Consider the following 12,838-nt stretch of genomic DNA (forward strand, 5'->3'; position numbering starts at 1 on the left):
TAGCTCAGGGAAAATCTTCCTCAGTAACAATGACAAAAAATCAGAAGGAATATGAATATGATATTCATAGTTAAAGATATTTTATAATGTCTTAAGGTAAAATTTATTTCTTCCAAAAAAGTCTATTTGCTCAGATAGTAAGTATAATAGCAAATTTGACTCTTTCTAATGGTTTTTCACATACAATTTCTTTTGATTGCAAACCATCCTGTTATATTATTATTTTCAGGTAGATGACAGAGGGGAGATATGAGGCTAAGACCAAGCATTTGAAAGTACAATTTCTGACTTTAAGCACTGAGTCTTCTGACTTCACTCCTCTGAATATGGAGGAGAATTCAATGCTTTAAAATTTGGAAATTGTAAACCATTTCCTTTAAATCAACTTTACCCATCCTTTCTTTGGCTGTAGAGCATGAATAAATTTTTAGAATTTTTATATCCTACAGTGTATAGCAATTGCAAATATCTGCACTTTAAGAGATAGTGACTGAAAACTTACTATGCTTCTTCCTTAAGTATTCACAGTCACTTATGGGAATCTTTATGTTGAAAAGGGAAGGAGGGGAAAGTGTCTTTTATTTCTTTTGAAGAAGATTAGCCCTGAGCTAACACTCACCACCAATCCTCCTCTTTTTGCTGAGGAAGATTGGCCCTATGCTAACATCTGTGCCCATCTTCCTCTATGCTTTTATACGTAGGATGCCTGCCATAGCATGGCTTGATAAGCAGTGTGTATGTCCACGCCCGGAATCAGAACCTGTGAACCCCAGGCTACTGGAGCAGAGCACGCGCATTTAACCTCTATGCCACTGGCCCGGTCCCAAGGGGAGATTGTCTTCTGATTTGAAAATAATATGAGCAGTGTCTAGCTCACTGTTCTACATGCAATATGTAATGCTGAAAGGAAAATAAACAGTTTTAAGCTGTGATGAATAACTCAGAGATAATAGGTGTAAAAGTATTGGGAATTTACTCCTATATTCATACATTTAAGAGAGCAGCCCCTGTAAACACTGTCTTTCCGACCAAAGGCAATGTGAGGCTCAAAAGGCAAATGCCACCAAGCAAAAGTGATTAACCATTTAAGCAGGTCCTGGTTGGAGTTCAGAAGTGGTTGGTTACAAGAGAGCTTGGTTTGGCCCACGGCTAAGCCTTGAGTCCATGGTTGTATTGGGAAGACACGGTCACAAATTTTGGCATCAAGATTTTTTTTGTTGATTCTGATCCATTCCAGGAAGCAAAAGCTCTGGTTCCCTCTTAGAGGGCTTTGGCTCCTTGATCTCTACACCCTCTAGGCTAAAGGCCGTTTCAAGAGGGAAGCTTAAACACACATGCTCAAGGCTCAGTGGAATGTTCTTTGTCAACGAGAATAAAATTCCCTGATTCTGTTTTACCCATTCTCTGTCAAATAAACCATGTGATACTGGACCACCAATGATGACCTACTTTTAGTAAGAGTTGGGTTGATCTTAATGATTCATAAGGTGAATAACAAATCTAGAGACAAAGAGACATTGCCATATTTAATACAGTGAGAGCTGCTAACTCCAGAGAGAAACAGGGCAACCAAACCCTATAGAACTTAAAAGTATTTTTGTTTGTTTGAGGAAAGAAGATGGGGGACTGCCAAGTTCATATTATTACATCATTGAGGAAAAAGGCAAATGAAGATTGGATGACAATAAAATCACCTGTTTTTTGTGCTTTCTGGCCAAGTTGCTACTAGAAGATTGTTTTCATATTAAAAAGAAAAAGCTAAAGCATGGGGAGTTAAAGATCTTGCTACTTTGGCACAGGTGACAACAGCAAACCTGTACATTTTCTTATACAGGTAAATACACCTTTGGGGAAAACTTAAATGATTGTGCACAAAATGCCCTGTAAATATGAACAGAATAATGTAATTCTGAGTGCACTGGAGAAATGTGCAATGGGGTTTTGTCAGTTTCCACAGGTACTTGCTGTGGTTCAATGAATCAACGTTGAGTAAATAAATCTCACTCATTGTTAGCTTTGGAAAAAGAAAGCAAGAAAAACACCCACCAAATTAAAAATATATGGTTTTTAGGGTTTTGTCTCCCTCACTGCACCTTGGGGAATGATTTGAGAGATAATGAAACATTCTAGTTTTTGCCTTTGGGAAAGGTCAGAGATATAAAAATTTTTCTAAGACAGAATGGGGAGGGTCTGCTTGCCTGGGGCTAATCGAGTGCGTTTGATTAGACGGAAAAGAAACCAACAACAGAAACAGCCTTTAGACAGCTTTCCTGGAGTGTTGACTACTCACACTAATCGTCAACACCTCACTGCACACCACTGCCGGGGGAGAAGAAAGCACCCCTCTCTTTCATTTTTCTTCCTTTAAAAGGCCAAACATGCTGACTTTGGATAGATTTCAATCCTACTTTAATTCATTAAAAAGTGAAACAAAATCACCATTTACATCCTTGACAGCTGGCAGGTTTCATGTGTTCTTACTGCTCCTGCCAAGTAGCAAAAGTTTCATTCAACTCAGTCACGGATCCTTGGAGAGCTGTGAGTGTGGAGTCCATCAAAACACAGTGGTAACAATGGCATGGGGACCTGCAGGCATGGGGGTATTATGCCAATGCACCGGTGTGTAGGAAGCCATAACTTTTTAGAACTTCAAAAAGAAACTACAACAAAAGCTTTGAGATGGCCCAGGTCATGGAGAGTTTCTGTGACACTTGGAGTAGAAACGTATCAAAATGTTGATTATCTTTAAAATGCTTTCTAGATATGTAAAGTAAGAAATGTATTTTTAAGGAAACATGCATCGTAAAAGGAACCAGGGAATTTAATTACCTCCCATTAAAAAAAATACAGAACAGTGGAACTTGTAGTGGGTGAATGGAAATAAAACTGAGAATTGGAAATATAGCAGAATATTAAAGGAAATATAGCAGAATATTAAAGGTTTAAAGTACATTTGCTTTGATTAAAGAAAATAGCACTGGGGGCGGCCTGGTGGCGCAGCGGTTAAGTTTTCAGGTTCCGCTTCAGTGGCCCGGGGTTTGCCATTTTGGATCCCAGGTGCAGATCTACCTACTGCTTATCAAGCCATGCTGTGGCAGGCGTCCCACATGTAAAATAGAGGACCATGGGCACGGATGTTAGCTCAGGGCTAGTTTTCCTCAGCAAAAAGAGGAGGATTGGCAGCAGATGTTAGCTCAGGGCTAATCTTCCTCAAAAAAAAAAAAGCACTAATTTCCTATGAGGATGAGGGTGTGTTGTGGGTGGAGTGGGGGTAAAATCATGAATTATGAGCTTCTCAATGTTATTTACTTGAGGAAACAAAAACCTGAATTAAAACATCCCCATAAGAAATGACTAGTTATAAATTAGTTAATTATGATAAAGTTTGGATTTCTCTTTCTAACTGTAATTTTCTGTTGGCTTAAACAGGATCTTGGTTAATTATAACCATTTCTAGCCTTGCAGTGAGAGATAATGTAGGAACAAGTAGCTAAGCAGTAATTGCATATTGTAGCCAAGATTATTTTCCATAGATATGAAATGATACCAAAGGAGCTGCATAGCCCAGGGTTTAGAGATCTACTTTTGAAGTCCGATTCCCTGAGTTGCTATCTCATTTTTGCTTTACTAGATGTGTGACTTCAGGCAAATTACTTAATCTCTCTAAGCTTTAATATCTTTATTTACAAATTGGAATAAAATAACAGTATCTACTTCATAGTTACGGTGAAGATCAAATAAGACAATGATATAAAGAATACTAACCAAGTTACATTATAAGCACATGATAAGCACTCAAAAGTGTTAATGGTAATTATTACCATAAGCTAAGGTATATGTTTATTTACTAGTCTCCAGAAGTGCCAGCTTAAATAATATATTCAAGTGCCACACTCACGAAGTAGGAGTTTGTCACCCTTGGCCATGAGGGTCAAATGGTTGGGAGACTAGATATGGATGCCACTGCTCAGCTTTGTTCTTACTGCTTTAGAATAGAAGCAGAATTTTAACTTAAATCCCTATTTTTGGTTAAGACTTAAGACTTTTTGACTAAATGAAGAGGGTAGAGACAAACCTAGAATCAAATGGAGTATATGCTTTGCTTATCTTTTGATTTTTTCATTATATTTTAATACTTAAATGTTTTACTTAATCAATTAGTATGCAACAAGTGTATGTGTGTGTGTGTGTTTGCATAACCAGCCTTTGAGGACAACATCACCACCATTACCAATGGCATGTGGAAGGGATCCACAGTCACTTTCATAACTGAGTCTCAATCCAGCTTGGGAGTATTGCCAAATTAATATGGCTGGCTTTATTAAATTAAACAACAGCTTTAGGCATAAGAAACTATTTGCCAATCTTCACTATATTATAAAAAATAGCTGTTTTGTCAATCGTAGGCTGTTTCTACTACTTGATTGTGTAGGTTTTGTGTTGTTTCAGTTAGTTATTTTTATATGCCTGTAATTTTCTGACTACTGCTCCTTATCTCCGGTAGGAGGAATGGTTCAGAGCTGCAACTAAAGCCCAGAAAGAGGACTGCTGTTGGCTCTAGAACAAGAAAGCCAGAGGCACTGACTTTTCCTGCAAAATGTAATCATTATGGCATGTGTTCAGCCTTAGGTTGTTTCATTTATTAAGCCAACAAATTCTTAAAACAACAACCTCCTTTTGGAAAATCATCTTGTTGCTTTTTGCCTGTGCAAGATCCTATTTGTTACAGATATATATATTTTTTTTTTAAATATAATCTCAGGACAAGTGTCAGCCACTAAAGTTCATTTTCAGAAAAACAATGAAGGGACTTCTGGTCATTATTATTTTTATGTTCTTATTTATCTCAGTGTGAAAAGATGAGAGACGTATTTTGTTTCCAGCCAGACTTTATAGTGAGAAGTTTGGTGGGTAATGAGTTTTTGGATACATTTTTAAACAGCAGGCAAGACCAAGAAATGTTTCTCTAAAGGTCTGTGAGTCTTCCACTTTGTAAGTACTGATGTTTCTGGACTGGCATAGAATTACAAACTTCAATATATGTGAAAGATATTGGACAGAGTCACAAAAGATGTCATAGCCATTCTCTGTGAATTATTGATTTCTCTAATAATTTTAGCTATAATTTTAAAGTCTATTGTTTTGTAGACATGCATACTTTATGAAAAAGAGAACTGTCATAATAAAGACTTTTGGTCCCTAAGAAAGATATTTTCAACATCTCAAAGGCGAAATATTTAAAGATGCAATCTTACTCTATGAAATACTTACTCCTTGTAACAGCACCATTTTTTATAAGTTGTTAAAATACTGTTTCCAAAAGTTAAAACATGTTTCTCATACAAATATAAAATAAACAATGTCAACAACTGTGTTCAACTCATTCATTAATGAGGGAACCGGCCAAATGCTAATAATAGTTCAAAGAGCTTTCGAGAAGCTGAGTATCTAAAGGCAATTTAAGAAAAGACAGTTTGAATAAGATTGTAAGTTTAGATACAATGCTGGTTAATCTCCTAAAGGGCAAAAAACTGTAATCCTTGGGGTTATCTTTTATTTTGCATGAGAATAATTTGCTGATCTACCTGACAAAAATCTACAAGTTAAAATGTAACTTCAGTAAGTCTGACACTTTAATCAGTTCTAAACAGGGAGTTGAAAAAAAAAAGTATATTCTCATAAGTACTTAAGTAATTCTTGGGGGGTCTGGGCCACCCTCATCTGCCATTGAAAAGACATACCATTTTCTTTTTTTTTTTTTTTTGCCTTATTTTCAAATTTTAGATAATTTTTCTTAACAAAATAAAACCATGATTTTCCATGGCTAGGAAAATGGTACTTCTCTCCCACCACTCAGGCTGCACACTGAATCCCGTTGATGCTTCTTTCACAGTAAGTCCAGTATAATATTCCTAAAGCAGATTCCATGGAACAAATGGGATTCATGGGCAAACACACTTAGAAATGTTGACATGTTCTTTTTTCCATTACTGGTGGAGTTACAATTGGACCTTGGATATCATTAGAATTAGTGGCGAAGAGCAGAACGTTCTCTGTTTCATGTATAGGCTTAGAAAGAACTTGATACAGATCATGGACGAAAGGGCTACCACACTGGAATGCAACTTTAGTTACAGACAGCTAAAAGATTAAAGTTCTTTTTCTTTGTCAAAGGTACTCTATGCATTTAATGTTTTTCTTTTATTGACATTAGGTCAGGAAAATGGATAGACTTTGTCATACTTGGAAATTAGACACTGTCCAACCCCAATTCCCTTAGAAGGTGGAGCTGAAATCAGGAGAAAGTCTGAGGAAGAAGAAAGAGATGCATAAAAATGTCTCTGTTAATATTAATTATGGATCAAAATACGGATCTTGGGCCTCCAAATCAACCCCAAAGAGAAGGAATTCCAAGGATCAAAAACCAAACCACTAGAACAATCTAAGCATTTCCTTAACTATATGGGAGTAATTCTTCGCTGTATCTTGGACTAAAATAAGTTATTTCAGAGTAATGTTACTATTAAATACAAATAATAATATTAATAATGAGTACCTCTTGTGTGTGAGAATTTCTACTCACTCTTGGTTTTAAGTATTTTCCCATATCTCAGCTCAGTTTCACAAACCTATCATATGTAGCTGATTTTTAATTTTTATTTTTTGAATTTTCTTATATTTTTATTTTCATTGAGATAACATTGATTTATAATATTAAATTTCAGATATATATCATAATATTTCAATTTCTGTGTAGGCTACATCACGTTCACTACTCAAAGACTAGTTATGAGTCACTGTGCACACGTGCCCTATTACCCTTTCTGAGTCTTCTTTAAGAAAGAAGTTCTTATAACAAATTGGATTAATTTTCCCATAGATTGCATATAAGTGTTGATGATTTTCCCATTGTTTGAGTTGACTATTAGTAATACTTTTGAAAATCAGTTGTGTCACAAGAGTTCTATTCTTGGGAAAATAAACCAGTAAGAGCTGGAATTGCATAAAGAAAGTATAACACTGAAAGTCTAAGTATTTATTTCTAAATTTTGAAATGTATTTCAAACAGAAGAAGTGCTAGCAAACTCATTTTTATTAATACTTTGTATGATATATGTTTAATCACTAAAGTAATCTTTCTGTCCTGTTGGATGACCTGATTTTTTCAAAATTGCAATTCCACTATGTCTTCAGAATCTTATAATATAGACCCTGTATTAGTTTGCTCAGGCTATCATCAGTAAGTACCACAGACTGGGTGACTTAAACAACCATAATTTATTTTCTCACAATTCTGGAGGCTAGAAGTATGAGATCAAGATGCCAGCAGGGTTCGTTTCTTCTAAGGCCTTTCTCCTTGGCTTGTAGATGGTCGTCTTCTGTACCGTGTGTCTTCACATGGTCTTACTTCTGTACATGTCTGTGTCCTAATTTCCTCTTCTTGTAAGGACACCAGCCATATCAGATTAGGGCCCACTCTAATGACCTCATTTTAGCTTAGTTATCTTTTTAAAGACGTGAGACGATAGAATATATTTGTATTGGTCTCTGCCTCCAGTTCCTGGCACAAGGTTCCCGAAACCCTTGTAATTTCCTGGGTTATAGAAGAATCTTTGGTCTAATGAGGAGACTCTAGGTGGGCTCCTGGATGGCTCCTGGATGAGGGCTGGTCACCGGAAAGACAAACCCAGGATTAGAAGCTTGGACTTTTCAGCCCCATCCCCATTCTCTGAGAAGGGAGAAGGGCTAGAATTGGAGTTATGATCATTCATGCTTAGGTAATGAAGCTCTCATAAAATCCCAAAAGGATGAGATTTGGAGAGTTTCCAGGTTGGTGAACACATCCACGAACTGGGAGGGGGATGCACCCCAACTCCACAGGGACAGGGTCCTGTGCTCAGGACCCTGCCAGACCTCAACCTATGTATTTCTACATCTGGCTGTTCATCTGTATCATTTACCATATCTTTTAATAAACCGCTAAATTTAAGTAAGTGTTTCCCTGAGTTCTGTGAGCCACTCCAGCAAATTAATCAAACCCAAGGAGAGGGTCATGGAAACCTCTGATTTGTAGCTAAGTTGGACAGAAGTTGTGGGTAACCTGGGGACCTACTGCTTGCAATTGGAGTCTGAAGTAGGAAGCAATCTCGTGAGACTGAGCCCTTAGCCTGTGAGATCTGACATTATCTCCAGGTCCATAGTGTCAGAATTAAGTTCAATTGTAGGACACCCAGCTGGTGTCAGAGAACTGCTTGGTGGGGGAAACCCCCACACATCTGATGTCAGAAGTGTTGTGAGTGTGGTAGTGTGAAAGTAAAGGAGACACACAGGAGGAAGGATTGGGCTTTTTCCTACTCAGGAGGAAAAGGCTGAGGTTTTTTCCTACTCTAGCTACTATCCCCAAATGCAGTCACAATCTGAGGTTCTGGGAGTTAGGACTTCAGCATACAAATCTGGCAGGGTACACACTTCAGCTCCTAACAGACGTCAAATCTGCCCAATAGCAAATTTCAATCTTAAACAGTTGTGATTGAACCAGATTTGGCAAAGAATGACTCAAGTCATATTTTCCAGTCATCTAAATGTTTAAATACATACTGCATATGTATTCCACCTCACCTGTTCTCTTTGCCCAGTATGCATTAGATTTAGTTGTCACTCCTTTGATTTCCAAAATTGCACCACCCAGTTCCACAATTAGCTCTAATGAAGTTAAAAATCACCCATGCTAATGACTCTCTTTAGAATTTAATCACTGAACTTGTACTAAGATTATTTTTAATATTTTAGATCCAAATATACTGAAACACATAGAGTTCAGTGAGTGTTGACAAAATCTCAATTTTTATATATTTACTTTCTGATTTTCTTGGTGAGAGAAAGGGAGGATAATGAATTTCCAGAAGAAAACTAGAACTCTCACCCTGACAAATGCAGGGAAGGGAATTTGACCCTTTAAGAAGGTGGGAAACCATAAATGGTGTAACTGTGTACTGAGGAGACTCAGCTTGGTGGGGATAATAATCACAAAATTATTTTGTGTCTTAACCATCACCACCTACAAAATTGTAGAATGAAATCTCTCTTCTCTATTGGATAACATTTTGGGCAGATTTGATAATTTCTTAGGCAATTTCAATACTCAAAATTTTTGGCTACACCAATTTATAACTTCAGTATAGCACTTGCTAAAATGATTTTTCTCTCCCCCATTACCAGAAACAAAAAGTTCTAAGTATCCCGTAATATAAAGTAAGTTGCTAACAAACTGATGACATTCTGTCCGGCCCCCGTTGCCGGCCAGTTCTGAAGGCTGGTGGAAGCCTGCCTGTCTCTTTTACTTCCCCTCCCTGCCCTCACCTTGGAGCACGGGCATATGTGTGCAGAGCACAACTTAGTTACGCATTACTTGGCTCCTTCTACCTCCTGCTAAATTTGTTTCCTCTTGTCTGTAGGATCAAGGAGAAAGTTCAAAAAGAGGGCATGTCATTCATGTCTTTTCTGTGGCTGTGTTGAAATGTTGGATGTCTCCTGGGGAGGATGTGTGAGTTCAGAGAATCCAGTAAGAATGCCCCCCGCCTTCCTCACACATACACACACACACACACTGCACGCTGCACAATGCGCAGACAAGGGAGATCAAGCCTCACTAAATCCCTTTCAATTCCTCTCAGCACATACCCATGCTGGTAGATCCATTTGTGCTTTCTTCTCAATTTCTTTTCCCCTAGCCAGCATCTCTCTTATTGGGGTTGAGGTAAGATAGCTAAAATCCATCTACCTTCCATAGCCTTCACTTAATCCACAGAAAACTCATAATTTTTGCCATGACAAACAGTGTGAGTGGATAATATTCTACTTCTGCCTCCTCTCTCCACCCTGAGGTCAGTCCAATCTCTTGATTTCCCTCTTCAGAGACATGTAGGGAAGACTATAAGTGAGTCTTTTGGAGGACCCCGTCAGTTTGGTTTTGTGCTTTCTCCTACAGGCTGAGTCATTCTTCTTAGGCTTCTTCCAGGTGATGGTCATACAAACGGAGAGCGGAGGAATGGGGCTGGATATGCTGACTGGTGGCTCTGGAGGAAGAAGGTTATCTGTGGATTTCTTTAGATCGTGGAATACTCAGAATATTTTGCCTTCGGTTCGTAGCTGTAGTTTCCAATTCAAGGCTCTCAAGATTCATTGGAAAGCAACTGTAGTGGAAATGGCCAACGTGTAAGACACTGAATTCTGACAGTCTTGGGATTTCCTTGGAAATCTAATTTTTTAAACAATGAAAAGGAGAATTGAAGAATGCTCTTTCTAAATATATTTTCTCAATTCTTAGAAGTTCTAAACATAAGCTTATTTGTATGGCAGATCTGCGTTGATTTTCATAACACATAGTACTCTGGGTTTATATCCCTGATTCCTAAATGCCATTTGTTTACTATTAGAATCTTTTTATCTCTGTGGTTTTAATTTCCCAATATTTAGAATGATAAAAATTCTTGTCCTATATCCAAGTACCTTTAGAAACGACAAAGACAAAAAGGGTACGTAAGTGTTTTATAAACTGCAAAATGCTAAGAAATACAAAATAGTATTGTGGGATTTTTTTGGTCCTACTCAAAACTTATTTGTGCATAAAAGTGATTTTGCAAAGAAGAAGTGCAGGCTTTGGAAGGAATAAAAAAATCACCCAACCCAGTCTTTTTTCTCTCATAAGACCAGCGAAGAGGAATAATGAAAACCAATCACTTAGACTCCGAATAGGAGGGGAGCCAATTCCATTGCTGTACCCTCAAGCCCCGTGATGGAAATGGGAAGAGCAGCCACTAGCCTCTGAGCTGGAACTAAGATTTGCTCAGGTAGGTTTCCTTCAAGAGGCAGTGGTTCAGAATAAGAAACTTGTATTTGGATGGTACTGGGTTCCCTTCCCACTTACATGTAGTATGATCTTGGTCAGGTGGCTCACGTGTAAATGAGCATAATGATTCTACTACATTGGATGGATGAAAACACTTGTAATATGTTAGTGTACAACATGGTCTTCACTATTATACATTATTAGCTCTTGCTGGGCATTAGCATTATTTGAAGTGCTTTACATGAATGATATCATTTATGTAGTTCTAAGTGCCTGACATACATTATGTGTATTGCATGCTTATATGTACTACCTACTTTTTAAGCTAAATAGTTAGCTGTAAGAAGGGCTAGCAAAAGCAAACTTTGTCCAGTTCTCCATAAAACTTTTGTACTTTCAACCATGAAATTGGAAAGCATGGCAACATTAGGGCAATAAGCAGAGAGCTGGAAGGGCTGTAGACCACAGAATACGGGTTTTCACTCTGGCCACATAATTACTGGCAGCTGCAGGCACAGTCTTTTGTGCAGGTTTTCTTGGACCCATACTGCATTACTATTTAACTGATCTCTCTTCAATACTATTCCACTGGACGTAAAGTTTGCTCATTTCATTCTCAGTATGTAGTTGCAAGATTGAAGAACTTCAATTTCAAGTCTGGAATGGAAAATATACTTGCTGTCTCTCAACAGATTATATAAGAACTCCTCTTGATAAACTTCTTTTTAATCTCGTATTTATAATATGGTAGGCCTTAAAAGGATGTTATACATAAGCAAGACCTACATTTTTCAGAGGACTCTGCAGAATCTAAATATATGTTCTGAGAAGAAAAGGATCCCATGGTCAAAATAATTTGGAAAACATCCGTATATATAGATTAAACAACTTTCTTTAGCAAAAGACTTCTAGAAATCTGTAGTACTTTAATGTGCTTTCTAAGTCTGCAAGAAGGGAAGAGTCCTGGGCTCCCTTTTCACCCACATAGAGTGTGATCTTGGGAAGTCGCTTACATGTAAATGAGCACAATGATACTATTACACTGGGTGGACGAAAAAATTTGTAATATGTTGGTGCACAATATTATCTACATTATATATCTATTTTATAGAGAATACAGTGTGTGTCTATCTGCCCAATAACACTTTTCATGGAGATTCTCCTGGGAATAATACTCCGTGGAACACAGTTTGGGAAATAATTATCTAGATCTACCATCCTCATTTTTCAGATGAGGAAACTGAAGCTTAGAAAAATCACCCTGAAAGTAACTGGAGTATTAATGTGAGTCTACATGAAAATTACCCCCATTCTTTCCCCTTCGCTCACCACATCAAAGTAAACCTTGAAGTGTCCTATTTGAAACATATCTGGCAGCTCCAATTTGAGTAGGTGGGCCATTCCATGTGAAGTCCTTTCAGGGTAAAGCACAGTCTCTCATGCTCCCAATTTTTCCTCATCTTTTCACAGAGGTGAGAAAATCACATTTCAATGTTTTTGTCTGATATTTTATTTCTAAACTTAATATAGATGCTATCTACTCTGTAGATAGTGGCCTTTTATTTACTTCTAAATTCATCCATCTGGCACCCAGCCGCAAGATTCATTCATAAAAGCTTTCTATGAATCTAAGAAATAGAATCTCTTTTGAACATCATTTGGTTTAGTTTAGCCAAAGCAAAGATTAATGGCTGGGGGTGGGAGGTGGGATAGAACCTTTCTAATAATTAGACCTCAACTGAAGCGTGCAGTTGTCCTTAAGGGGAGTGTTTGGTTGGAATTAGCAGCCTCTGCTGCAAACCGCTTACCACAGACTCCTATTACTTTTGCCGTCAAATTGCCCAGTTTGCTTCTGTCTCTGAGTGTAACTCATATTGGGTGTTGTCTCTGTTTCTGTGTGTGTGTTTCTCACATTTTTGACTTTGAGGGATTAAGACCAACAGACAGAAACCGGGAAACACATCATACAGATGACTTATTTATCCCTTC

The sequence above is a fragment of the Equus asinus genome, chromosome 3, assembly GCF_041296235.1.
Source record: "Equus asinus isolate D_3611 breed Donkey chromosome 3, EquAss-T2T_v2, whole genome shotgun sequence".
Lineage (NCBI taxonomy): Eukaryota > Metazoa > Chordata > Mammalia > Perissodactyla > Equidae > Equus > Equus asinus.